Below are 14,777 nucleotides of genomic sequence, written 5' to 3'. Positions count from 1 at the left end.
CTTAAAGATACAGCCATGAAATTTTGTGTCACGCTTTATATGAAATTAACACATATACTGTTCAGTTCCTCGAATTATATATAGTTAATTTATTTAATGCAATTTGAAAACTTTATTTTCAAAAATATAATATGTGTACCTTTTCCTGAAAATTTTCTCTGTTTAATCTCTTTACATGTGGTAGGCCTAAGCTTCTCTGATGAGGTTATTTGAATATTTCGAATAGGATAATTTTAATATTTTTTTAATTATAATTTTGTAAGTGTAACACAAAATTCGTGCAAAATTCCGGACACTTTGACCCATATGTCAGTTTACACTTAGAGTTTCAACATTTACTCATGAGTCCAAAAATGGCTCTGAGCACTAAGGGACTTAACATCTGAGGTCATCAGTACCCTAGAACTTAGCACTACTTAAATCTAACTAACCTAAGGACATCACACACATACATGCCCGAGGCAGGATTCGAACCTGCGACCTTAGCGGTCGCGCGGTTCCAGAGTGTAGCGCCTAGAACCGCTCGGCCACCCCAGCCGGTTCATGAGTCCACATTTATTTGGTTTATAGAAATAAGTTCACAAAATGTCATAATTCCAGCATTCATAGATTCTGAGAAAAAGGTATATAAACTTTAAAAAATATTGTTTTCGAGAAATGCAATTTAAAGTTCAGCGTAAGGATTTTTCGAATGTCACGTCTTCAGAAGGTGCCAGATTGGTACTCATGGTCCTCTTTCCCCTCAAGATTTCTCTTCAAGTTTCTTGTTTTCTGCCTTCTTTCCTTTACCAAGTGTTCAACTGACTTTTCAGCTGCAGAGACGCGATGTAAATGTATTTTTCTCAGGATGTCTTGAGTAAAAATTCCTATCTTAAAGCACATTCTATCTAAAACCTTCATTCTCCATATGTCCCCATCATTAAACACAAGAACAGCACCACGAGTTGCAATTCTTACAACTGCAGCAAATAAAAATGTGGTTTTAGGGCATCGTTTTCATGTGAGTTAATTTAGAGGCTCATTTGGATTCTGGCTTTTGCCACGAGCACAATTTTTTTAGAAGTTCAGAATCGGCTAGAGAGCTTTAAGTGGGCTTTACAACATCCAAGATACAATTTGGAAGCCTCTCCTTGGGAACGCAGGGGTTGTTATTTCTCTGAACTTCATATTCGCACCAGCTAATGTGGCACAGATGATGAATGGAATGTTCATCTGTTGATACCACGTGGAAACATTTAGCCTACTGTGCACTTTCCATATCACTTACACTGGATAGGTTCTGTCGGACACCCTTGCCATTAGACACTTGAGGGGTGTCTATCATCTTCTTTGTGAGTCTCTTGTGTCGACCAACACCTACTCCACCTTTTTGCCCTTCATATCATCTACGTCTACATGATTGTTCTGCATTTCGCTATTAAATGCCTGGGAGAGGGTTCATCGAACCATCTTTAAGCTGCGACTGTAACGTTTCCCTCTTCAACACGGCGCAAGAAAGAAGAACATTTGAACCTTTCGTGCGAGCTTCTGATTTCTTTTAGTTGTGATGATTGTTTCTCCCTATTTAGGTGGGCGTCAACAAAATATTTACACACTCAGAGGAGAAAGTTGGTGAATGAGATTTCTTGACAAGGTCCTTCTGGAGTGAAAACACCAGTTCGTGTATCGTCTTCGTACCACTCCTTTCTCTACTTCGCAATAATACAAAACGAGCTGCCCTTCTTTGAACGTTTTCTATATCGTCCATCAATCCCGCCTGACGCGGATCCCACACCGTACAGCAGTAGTCCCCAAGATGGCGGACAGGGGTAGTACAAGCAGTCTCTTTAACAGACCTCTTACATTGTCTAAGCGTTCTGTAAATAAATCGCAGTCTTTGGTTTGCTCTCCCCAGAACACCATCTATGTGATCATTCCAGTTTAAGTATTGCTAATGGTAATGCCTAATTATTTAGCTGTGTTTACTGGCTTCAGTTATTTGTGATTTAGCGTGTAACTGAAATTTAAATGATTCTTTTGAGTGCTCATGTGGGTGGCTTTACACTTTTAATGATTTACAGGCAATTGCCACTTCCTGCATCATACAGATATCTTGTCTAAATTATTTTGCAGTTCCTTTTGATCATCTGACGACTTTATAAGGCAATAAATGACAGCATCACCTGCAAACAATCTAAGAGGGCTGCTCGGATTGTCTTATAAATCGTTTATGCAGATCAGGAACCAGAGAGGGCCCATAACACTTGGGGAACGCCGTGTATGGTATTACCTTTTTTTTTTTTCTTTTTGCTCGATGGCTTTCCGTGAATTATTAAGAAACGTGACCTTTCTGACAAGAAATCCGAATCAAGTATCAAGTTGCACAGCTGAGACTATAGTGCACAGGCACGCAATTTGATCAGAAGTCGCTTGTGAGGAACAGTGTCAAAAGTCTTCTGGAAATCTAAAAGTATGGAATCAGTTTGATGTGTTTTGTCGATCGCACTCATTATTTCTTCGTGAGAACAAAGAGCTCCTTGTGTAGCTCTTTCTGAATCCGTGGTGGTCATTTGTCAATAAATGGTGATTCATAATGTTCGAGTACAGTATATGTCCGAAAATTGTACTGCATAACGACGTTCGTGATACGGCTCTGTAATTCAGTGGATTACTCCTGTTTCCTTTGTTGGATATTGCTGTGATTGTGCGACTTCCCAGTCTATGGTTACGAGCGAGCAGTTGTGTTTATCACTGGCACGTTGCCCCAGTCTAGAGCGCGTTCTCTTCTGGATGTGTCCAAAGTTTTCTAGAGGTATCCCGTGCAAGTCTGCTTAAGAGTAATCCGCGTAATCGCTGTTCACCGCGCTAGTATTGAAGTGCTGCTTCAAAAAGTGAAAGTGTCAGAAAGGTCGCGTAAATCATTTATTTACTCTTTAGGTTCTTCTGATACGATTTCATCCTTGACACTTTGGGAACCGGAGGTCTACTAATAAACAAAACATAGATTGAACGTTGATATTTTCGATTAATTTCCCGAACGTCCCCCATTAATAAGCCACGCAGTGCAGGTTGCTTGGGGATGTGAGCCAGAGAGGTAGTCTGCAAGAGGCAGATTTTCGCAGGGTGTGCCCGGCGCGAGAGGCGCTGATCCCGATATCGACAGATTGGTGGCGCGACCGCGCTGCGTGAGACAAGCCGCAGTGTTGGCTCTGGCCGGCTGTTTGTTAGGACTGGTCCAGGGAGTAAATAATTACGGAGCGAGGGGCGGCGTGGTAAACACTGGGCTCCAGCCAGGCTCGGGTGACGTCTGCCAACCACGCGGCGTCCGACATGGGGTACACCGGTCCCACCCACGCCTCCCCAGCACGTCTCTCACGTCGAGTGAGGGAGTACGGTACTTTCCAAGAGGAAGGAGGAAGAGCGATGACTCCACAATAAGATGTGAGAAAATGAAACACCTACAGCTGTCCTTATGACGTCATTTATTGTATGGCTACCAGTTTCAGTGCCTAACTGCACCATCTTCAGGTCTTCGCAGATGCTATGGGGTTAACAGCGCCACTATACACGATGCATCGGTGGCCAACATCTCTGACTAATTTTTGCAGACTACCTGTAACGGCAAAGTTGTCTCTCCAAGCCAGTTAGTGATGTTGGGCACTCAGGTATATGGATAGTGTTAACCCCATCACATCTGCTATGGCCTGAAGGTGGTGCACTGAAGCACCGAAACTTGTAGCTATAAAATAAATGACATCATAAGAATGGCTGTAGGTGTTCCATTTTCTTCCATAAGTGAACGGTCCAAGTCCCCTAGACCTCCAATCACAAGGACAGACATTCAATCACTAAAGATCGTCCGCAAAATGAAAACTTCACTATATCTAGAAGCCAGAAAACGTACTGTGTGAACGATAAGGCTGAAAAAATTTTAATAAAATTACATACTTTTTCCCCGCAATTTTAGGTGCTATGTCACGGATTGCGTGGTTCCTCCCGCCGGAGGTTCGAATCTTCCCTCGGGCATGGGTGTGCGGTGTTCGTAGTATAAGTTAGTTTAAGTAGTATGTAAGTCTATGGACCGATGACCTCAGCAATTTGTTCCTTAGGAATTCACACACATATGAACATTTTTCTACATACTTTTCCTCTGCTAAGTTTCTCTAATTCATGTAAGTCATAGTTGCAGAATACTAAAAAGAATTCCTTACAGAAGATTTGAAAAGCTGGCAGAAGCCGACCTCTGGAAAGATCGGTTTGGATTCCGGAGAAACGCAGAAACACACGAGGCAATACTGATCCTACGACTTCTCTTACAAGACATATTAAGGAAAGATAAACCTACGTTTATAGCATTCGTAAATTTAGAGAAAACTTTTGACAATGTTGACTATACTACTCTCTTCGAAATTCTGAATGTAGCATAGGTAAAATACAGGGAACGAAAGGCTGTTTACAACCATTATAGAGATCAACGGCAGTTATAAGAGTTGAGAGGCATGAAAGGAAAGCAACGGTTGAGAAGGGAGTGAGACAGGGTTGTAGTCTATTTCCGCTGTTATTCATTCTGTACCATGAGCAAGTAGTAAAGGAAACCAAAAAGAGCATTAAAGCTCAGGCAGAATAAATAAAAATATTGAAGTCTGCCAACAAACCCGGAATTCTAAGAGGCTGCAAATGACTTGGAACAGCAGTTGAACGGGTTTCGTAGTGATTCGAAAAGAGGTTTAAGATGAACGCCAACAAAAGTAAAACAATGGCTATGGAATGTAGTGGAATTATATCAGATGATTCTGAGGAAATTAGATTAAGAAATGAAACAAAGTAATAGATGAGTTTTGCTATTTGGATAGCAAAATAACTGATGGCTGAAGTAGATAGGATATAAAATGTAGACTGTAAATGACAAGAACAGTGTTTCCGATGAAGAGGAATTCGTTAACATCGATACAGATTTAAGTGTTAGGAAGTCTTTTCTGAAGGTATTTGTATGGAGTGTAGCCGTGTACGGAAGTCAAACATGGACGATAAGCAATTTAGACAAGAACAGAATAGAAGTTTTTGAAATGTGGTGCTACAGAAGAATGCTGAAAATTAGATGGGTAGATCACGTAACTAATGAGGAGATACTGAATAAATAGGAGAGAAAAGAAATTTGTGATACACCCTGAGTAGAAGGAGTGATCGGTTGCTATAAGACATTTTGAGACATCAAGATATCATAAGTATAATAATCGAGGGAAGTGTGGGGGGTAAAAATCGTAGAGGAAGACAGTAGACGGATAGATAAGAATGTAGGTTGCAGCAGTTACTGGGAGATGAAGAGGCCTGCAGAGGATAGGGTAGCATGGACAGCTGTATCAAACCAGTCTTCGGACTGAAGACAACAACAGTTCGTGATAACAACTAAGTACCATTCTTTTCCACCAGAGCTTGTGCATTTTACACCTCTAATAGCTGTTGCAATATAACCAACTATCTCTCCCTCAGAACTGTCAGGTTCAATCCCGTCTCCGGCCATCCTGATTTAGGTTTTCCGTGATTTCCCTAACTCGTTTCAGGCAAATGCCGGGATGGTTCCTTTGAAAGGGCACGGCCGATTTCCTTCCCAATCCTTCCCTAACCCGAGCTTGCGCTCCGTCTCTAATGACCTCGTTGTCGACGGGACGTTAAACACTAACCACCACCACCGTCAGAACTGACAATGTCATAAGATCACTTGTTTGAACGTTCATAAATACAATGCGATTTAAATGTCACTATTTTTACTATTATTATTAGTAGTAGTAGTAGCAGTAGTAGTAGTAGTAGTAGTAGTAGTAGCAGTAGTAGTAGTAATGTTGTTAATTGTAATTAACGTTAGTTTTTAGTCAGTGCTGTTACTTCAAATGGCCGACATGACTTCAAATATTGTTTAAGATATTTTTAAGTGTATAACTACGACATTAAAATTATTACCACTCTTTAAATAATTACGATGTACTAGGATTCTACGCGGAATACCCACTGGCCCTTACATTTCTTGCAAACAGTAGATTCTCTCTTTCAAGAATTTCGAATGCCGTTGCAAATTGTACAAAATCGTCGACTAATAAACAATAGGTGATCATACGGTTTATCTTCGTGACATGCGAGTACCACCATGAGTTTTTGAGTATCAGAACCCCGGACGTTAAACTGTACGGCGAGTGTTTAACAGAAATGAAAGCAGCTTCGGATTTGTCTCAAAGATGCGTAATAGGAGCCCCATAGTTGTCAAAATATACAAACGACTCATAAGATTTTATGAGTGGTAGGGCCTGCTGTCAGACTGTTCAATGACAAACCTGTTGTCTGTAGGAAATAGGCTATCATCGGTTATCACAACCAAATGCAGAACGTCGTAAGTGCATTTCTGCTTGCTACAATAACTGGAACAGGGTTTCCAATATAGATAAATACGAAGAACCCGATACTTTCCTATCACGAAGTTAGTAACGAACATCTTAAACATGTCTTATTATGTAATTATTTAGCGGTAACATTGCGAAGCTACGTACAGGACGAACATGTAAAATTAACGGTAGGGAAAGGGAGTGGAAAATATAGACAAGCTAACAGGATTTTGGGAGAGTGTAGTGCATCTGTAAAGAAACCAGCATAACAGACGCTGATGGAAACTATTCAAGAGTATTGTTCTATTGATTGGATTACGTGCCAAGTAGGCATGATAAAGTTGCACCGATGAATTCAATACGCACAGCTAGGACCGTAACAGGCCAATACAACCCGCACGTAAAAGTACAGAGAGTCTCACTGAACTTACGTGTGTGTATTGGTATCCAGCCTAGCTGTACTTTTAACGGTAGGGGTGTTTAATGTCGCATCGATGTGAGGTCATTAGAGATGGAGCATATACTCAGGTGGGAAATGAAGGAAGGAAATTGCTCTGTCCTTTTCAAACGAACTGTTCCGGCCTTTTCTGTAGTGGTTGTTGGGGCACGGCAGAGAAACTGACAACGATTTGAGCAACCGTCCTCACGATTGGGAGTGTATATTCTCACCACCACGCCGCCTCGCTCGGTGATTGTTGCTATTGTAAGAGTCTTGTATCACGCAAATTCAAAATACTTGTGGCTGAACATATTTTCAGATCCTGTCACGGTCGCCAAAATGTCACAGACACATGGAGTAAGTTGCAGCTATTTATTCATCGTGCCACTGTGTATCGGAAAATGCGAGACAGGTTTTACGGATCCTGATTTACAGCCTTTGATGCCACGAATTTTCCATGTTTTGGTGGGATATTATGACTGTCTGGCAGCCGGCACCGGAAGTATTCCACGTCGTGTTAAGCTTGACAGGACGGTCTTAAGCAGGTCGCTCCGTACGGAGAGCGGGCCGTACTGTACTGAGTGGGACAGCGCCAGCGGCAGTGGCAGGGCGCCAGAGACGCGGATATCGACCGCGCCGCTGCGCCGGCGGGGCCTAAGTGATTGGCCGTGTGCTCCGAGGGCGGCCCCGGCGGACACACAAAGTCACTCCGGCGCCCTTTCCGTCCCCGCTGGGCGCGCCCCGAGCCCTCTGAAAGGGCCGAACAAAGGCGGGCCCTGCACGAAACCTGGCCTCAGACGTGGGCGCTGACGCTGCTAAACCAGCTGCCACTGCGTCAGAACTCTTCCAGTGAGCTACTGTGCAAGTGAGCACGAACACTTTGTCGCGGTCCACGGCATTTTCCGGCTTTGCGCCGGATTCTTTTCTAGCGGGCTACTCGTCCACGACACTGACTTGATCTATTTTGCTGAAACACGTCACACTGTAAGAATGTTCTACAATACTAATTTAGCTTGTGAAACAATGTTAGGCTTACGATGAAATCTATGTGAAATAGCTACTCGTACAAAATTGTCCGGGCGCGAGGGTTTCGTACAAACCTAATTGTGTATACAGACACTTCTTCTATTCCGGGAATCGAGAATCGCTATCATTTTTGCCGGTTTGGTCACTGATCCTGGCAAGATATCGGTTCCAGGGATTCCAAGACTTTCTAGAATGTTTTCAATTCTGTAATATACACTACTGGCCATTAAAATTGCTTCACCAAGACGTTGACGTGCTACAGACACGAAATTTAACGGGCAGGAAGAAGATGCTGTGACATGCAAATGATTAGCTTTTCATAGCATTCACACAAGGTTGGCGCCGGTGGCGACACCTACAACGTGCTGACATGAGGAAAGTTTCCAACCGATTTCTCAAACACAAACAGCAGTTGACCGGCGTTGCCTGGTGAAATGTTGTTGTGATGCCCCGTGTAAGGAGGAGAAATGCGTACCATCACGTTTCCGACTTTGATAAAGGTTGGATTGTAGCCTATCGAGATTGCGGTTAATCGTATCGCGACACTGCTGCTCCCGTTGGCCGAGATCCAATGACTGTTAGCGGAATATGGAATCGGTGGGTTCAGGAGGGCAACACGGAACGCCGTGCTGGATCCCAACGGCCTCGTATCACTAGCAGTCGAGATGACAGGCATCGTATCCGCATGGTTGTAATGGATCGGGCAGCCACGTCTCGATCCCTGACTGAACAGATGGGGACGTTTACAACACAACCATGTGCACGAACAGTTCGACGACGTTTGCAGCAGCATGGACTGTCAGCTCGGAGACCATGGCTGCGGTTACCCTTGACGCTGCATCACAGACAGGAGCGCCTGCGGTGGTGTACTCAAGGACGAACCTGGGTGCACGAATGGCAAAACGTCATTTTTTCGGATGAATCCAGGTTCTGTTTACAGCATCATTATGGTCGCATCCGTGTTTGGCGACATCGCGGTGAACGCACATTGGAAGCGTCTATTGGTCATCGCCATACTGGCGTAACACCCGGCGTGATGGTACGGGGTGCCATTGGTTACACGTCTCGGTTACCCTTGTTCGCATTGACGGTACTTTGAACAGTGGGCATTACATTTCAGATGTGTTACGACCCGTTGCTCTACCCTTCATTCGATCCCTACGAAACCCTACATTTTGCAGGATAATGCGCGACCGCATGTTGCAGATCCTGTACGGGCCTTTCTGGATACAGAAAATGTTCGACTGCTGCCCTGGCCAGCACATTCTCCAGACCTCTCACCAATTGAAAACGTCTGGTCAATGGTGGCCGAACAACTGGCTCGTCACAAGACGCCAATCACTACTCTTGATGAACTGTGGTATCGTGTTGAAGATGCATGGGCAGCTGTACATGTACACGCCATCCAAGCTCTGTTTGACTCAATGCTCAGGTGTATGAAGGCCGTTATTACGGTCAGAGGTGGTTGTTCTGGGTACTGATTTCTCAGGATCTTTGCACCCAAATTGCATGAAAATGTAATGACATGTCAGTTCTAGTATAATATATTTGTCCAATGAATACCCGTTTACCATCTGCATTTCTTCTTGGTGTAGCAATTTTAGTGGCCAGTAGTGTAAATGTGACATAAAACCATGCAGGAAGCAGGCGATCATCATTACAGTAATCATTACTTCTTCATTCTGGCTGACTAGGTCGCATTCGTAAAAACCAAACACCAGGCAGTGACGTGCTCATATGGCATGTTTCGGCATTTACCCGTCATCAGATATCTAGGAGCGATTGTTCTGCATAGACTAGACTGCAGATGTTTGTTTTACATACAACTTGAAATGCTTAATTGGGCGCAGTAATCGCTCCTGGAAATCTGATGATGAATAAATCCCAAAATGCGTCATATGAGCAATCCTTGCCCAATGTTTGACTTTTACCATTGCACCTGTCACCCTGGATGCAGAACTACTGATTGTTTTAATTTCAAGTTTTGCGTCAGAAAACAAACGAAATATTTTTTAGTTTAATATAATTACTAAATTACAATTTTTGGATCTATTCCTTTACATTTACTGTGAAACCTTACTTCTTGCCGAATTTTATCATTGTAGATCAATGGGAAGTACCATAAAGGTTTTGATGAATGAGTTTGCGAGTATCCATATACGTTACGTAGTTGGCCGTCCCTTTTCATTGCATCGACTTACGATGGAAATTCCCCATCCCGTCAAAAACTGTACACACATCAAACATGAAAACACGAAGAAGGTATATTGAACTGTGGAAAAAGAAGCAAAATCAAAACATGAACGGTCCAAGCCCAAGATGTGCTGCATCGAACGAATTTAAATAGCCACGGCGTCATGTTTATGTGACCAGTGTGTTGGACTGCGAAGCGGGACATCCACGTTTAGATCTCCTTCGGGCCCTTTGTTTATTTTTTTTATTTTTTGTAAAATTATGAACTGTCCGTTTAGTCATTGGCGTGTCTGTTCGCTGTATTCAAATTTGTGCCTGTGTCGTGATGTAACGTTCGTTTGCAACAGCGAGGCGTGACAAAGGGATCTGTGATCTCCAGACGTATGTACCTCCTGCTTGTTCTACGCAAGTATCACATGTTAAGACTCTTGCGTTCCGTTTTAGAAGTTTTGACTCCTGAATTTATTTGTTGTAACAACATACCTCACACCCGTGTATTTGTTGTTTCCATTTCTGTGGGAGATTTATGTGGCATATTGCCTGCTCTCGCCATTCACCACATTTGCTTGCGACGGTAATATATTCTTACCACATAACTCATATGTTGTAACCAATGTATAATATGACAAGTGCCAAATCTACAGAGAGAGAACAGATACGTCAGTGACCGGATAGAAAGTTTGAAACTTCGTGAAAAAAAAAAAAAATGATGCACGAGAGAGATTTGAACAGGCATCTCCCACTTTGCCGTCCAGCACCGTGACTACACAACCGCGACGCCATGCTTCTTGCAATTCGCTCGATGTTGGACGTCTTGAGCTTGGACAGTTCACTATTTCGATTTTGCTTCTTTTCCCACAATTTAGTACACTTTCTTGCTGGTTTCATTCTTGATCTTTGTTAAGTTTTTGACGGGCTATCCATTGGGACATTTTCCACTAAATATGAGGGGGTGCGATGGAGAGTTCCCTTGTTAGAAGCTAACGTTCATTATGCCGCCAACGGGCGATAGTCCTCCGTATGTGACATAAATTTCAACTTCATTCGTCCACCTGTTCCTGAGAAAAAGGGTGCTTAGCAGTCACACAGACAGACGGACAACAGAGCAGCCTTAGAAGGGTTCCGAGTGTACCGATTGAGGTATAGAACCCTAAAAAAGGAAGAAACATTAGAGTCTAACACACGTCGATGTCGAGGTCACTACAGACGGAGCTCAAGCTTGGGTTGGGGAATGATAGGAAAGTTGTCGCCGTATCCTTTCAAAGGAACCGTCTTGGCTTTTGCCTCAAGTGATTTAGGGAAATTGTAGAAATCCAAAATCTGGATGGGATGACGAAGGTTTGAATCGAGTCTACCTTCTTACCACCTCATTCGGCACTAATAAGTGAATGTCGTTGTCAAAGAGGATATAACAAACTTGCTTTAGACAGAAAAGCGGCTGTCCACATTGCTCGCGTCAAAACCAGCTTGCACATCCCTCACATGATGCGCTGCCAACCGTGGATGGAGGAGGGTAACGGTCGGATTCCGTGTTCTTAGATTTCCGGAAAGCATTTGACTCGATGTTCCACTGCAGACTATTGACGAAGCTCCGAGCATATAGTAGAGGTTCCCAGATGTGTCTTCGAGTCCGAAGACTTCTTATGTAACAGAACCCAGTAAGCTGCCCTAGATGGCAAGTGTTCATCAGACACAAGGGTATCGCCGGGACTGCCTCAGAGAAGTGTGATAGGACCGCTATTATTTCCTATATACACAAATGATCTGACGGACAGGGTAAGTAGCAATTTACGGGTCTTTGCTGATGATAGTGTGGTGTACAGAAAGCTGTCATCACTGAATGACTGAAGGAGAAGATGAGTTGGACAGAATTTGTAGCAGGTGCAATGAATGGCAGCTAGCTCTAAATGCAGAAAAGTGCGATTTAATGCTCATGAATAGGAAAAGCAGGCCTGTAACTTTCGAATACAGTATTAGTAGGGTGCGGTTTGACACACTGACTTCGAATAAATATCTAGACGTAACGCTCCAAAGCCATACGAAATGGAATGAGCACATCAGGTAGGAGGGAAGGCGAAAGCTCGACTTCGTTTTATTGGGAAAATTTCGGAAAAGTGTAGCTCACCTATGAAGGAGATGGCGTACAGTACGGTAGTGCGACCCTTTTATGAGTACTCTTCGAGTGTCTGGGATCCCCACCAGGTCAGATTCAAGGAAGACATCGAAGCAAATCAGAAGCGGGCTGCTAGATTTGTTACCGGTGGGTTCGATCAGCAATCTAATATTACATAGATGCTTCGTAAACTCAAATGGTAATCCCTGTCATTATTCTCATTATTTAAAGAACCGCCAGTTGAGGCTGACTGTAGAACGATTCTACTGCCACCAATGTACATTTCGGGCAAGGACCACGAATATACGATGCGAGAAATCAGGGCCCATACGGAGGTATATAGATAGTCGTTTCTCCCTCGCTGCAAGGAAAATGACTGGTAGTGGTAGAAAGTACCCTCCGCCATTCACCGTGCGGTGGTTTGCGGAGTATGTATATCGATACAGATGTAGACATCTGGTAAATTTGAGCTTTATTTCAGAGTCTCTTCGCCTTTCTCAACCAGTATACGGCTCTCTCCTACGTATATCGCACAAAAGGACCATGAAGGTAAACACTATAAATATTCGAACTCACACGGAAGCTTACAATGCCGGACGCCCCACACATGGCGAGAGGTGGTAACACACAACGCATCCAATGACATTGCCGAATATGATCGTTTTGGTGGTCCATGTGTTATGATGCGGGGATGCATAATCAGCCTGATTGCGAAATGGTACTCCTTCCCCATCTGCGTCTTTTCGGGGTGCATTCGGTCCTAGCTTCATTCGCATGGAAGACAAGACGCAACCGTATCGAACTGCACAGGTAGAGGTGCTATTGGAATTTGAGGATAATCGGCGAATGGACCGTTCCCCCGACTTAAATCTCGCCGAGCACGTGTAGCATGCGTTGGAGAGACGTCCACTTTTACCAACGACCACTGCTCTGGTGGAGGACTGGAACGCACCACTCCTTACCAACCACAGGAACACTTTGCAGAGTATGAAGTGTTGTCCGTGGTGATCACACATCCCATTTAGAACCATGTCCCAGCTTTTGTAATGGCAGGAGACTATCGTTTATGGCGGCTACTTCAGTATAATTATTGTCTTTGAATAAAACTGTCATTTCTATCGTCTCATTCGTATTTCTTTCCGTTACCTTCTGAATTATACTGCAGCATTTCGTTGTGTATACTGTCCATATTTCTTGATGCTATCTCTACTTGGCAGTGACACGTTATGAGAAAGTTACCCACGTCCTTAAATTTTGCAGATCAATGTATAATTCAAAGTCATTTTCAGAAGAACCCTCTAAAAAGTCAATGACAAGACAACCACTCGTACGTTAATACGCCACTGCAAATAGTTTATTCGTTTGCAATGTGAGTACCTTTCTTTTGAGTCCAGATACTACGCCTAATGAGATAGTATTGCTAAATTTTCTTGACGTTTAAGCTCCCACATACAGGTTCTACAGAGGCATTTGGTCTCAAGGAAAGTCAGTGACCTTGTTTTATTACTTTGTGCATAAAACGTTCTACATGAAGTTTTACGTCATTGTTACTACTGATTTACTCCGAATTAGGTCACTTCAGTTTTAAAATTAAAATACAGGACTGCCGCTATCATCGCCGTTACAACTCTACGAGGCCCAAAAAAAATGGCTCAGATGGCTCTGAGCACTATGGGACTTAACATCTGAGGTCATCAGTCCCCTAGACATAGAACTACTTTAACCTAACTAACCTAAGGACATCACACAGACTGCCGGCCGCGGTGGTCTAGCGGTTCTAGGCGCGCAGTCCGAAACCGCGCGACTGCTACGGTCGCAGGTTCGAATTCTGCCTCGGGCATGGATGTGTGTGATGTCCTTAGGTTAGTTAGGTTTAAGTAGTTCTAAGTTCTAGGGGACTGATGACCACAGTAGTTAAGTCCCATAGTGCTCAGAGCCATTTTTTGACATCACACACATCCAGGCCCGAGGCAGGATTCGAACCTGCGACCGTAGCAGCAGCGCGGTTCCAGACTGAGGCGCCCAAGTATTCCGTACTACAGGCTTCGCAAAACACGTCGGCGCAACTCCGGGATCTTATGCAGCTGTCCGCTGACGTCACGTCCCGACTGTTGCGTGATTACGTATAAACAGTTCGGATTGCTCAGTTTGTTTAAGTTTGAAACTTCAGCGTGAGCGTTTATAAACTCTGATGACGGCTCCAGCATTAGGAGACGAAACGTTAACACCAGAAATATGCCTTGGACCACAGACTAATGCCCATAAAACAAAATTTGGTCACATGGAAATAGGTCTCGCACAGTGAGAGTTTCGTACAAACTTAACTATGTATATCGACAGTTCCGGGAATCGAGAATCGTGACCATTTTTGCCTATTATCGACATTGATGCTGGCAATATATGGGTCCCAGGGACTCCAAGATTATCCAGAATATTTTAATTTCAACAATATAAATGTGACATAAGGTAATGCAGAAGGCAATCGACCTTTAACATAATAATCAGCAGTTGTCCTTTCAAGATGACTAGGTCACAATGGTAAAAGTCAAACATCAGGCAAGGAATGACTTTATTGCTCATATGAAGCTTTTAGGAATTTACGCCTCAGGTGATATCCAGCAGTGATTACTGCACGTAGATATAGCGTTTCAAG

This window comes from Schistocerca serialis, chromosome 12 (genome assembly GCF_023864345.2).
Source record: "Schistocerca serialis cubense isolate TAMUIC-IGC-003099 chromosome 12, iqSchSeri2.2, whole genome shotgun sequence".
NCBI classification, from domain to species: domain Eukaryota; kingdom Metazoa; phylum Arthropoda; class Insecta; order Orthoptera; family Acrididae; genus Schistocerca; species Schistocerca serialis.
Note: the sequence above shows the minus strand (reverse complement) of the source record.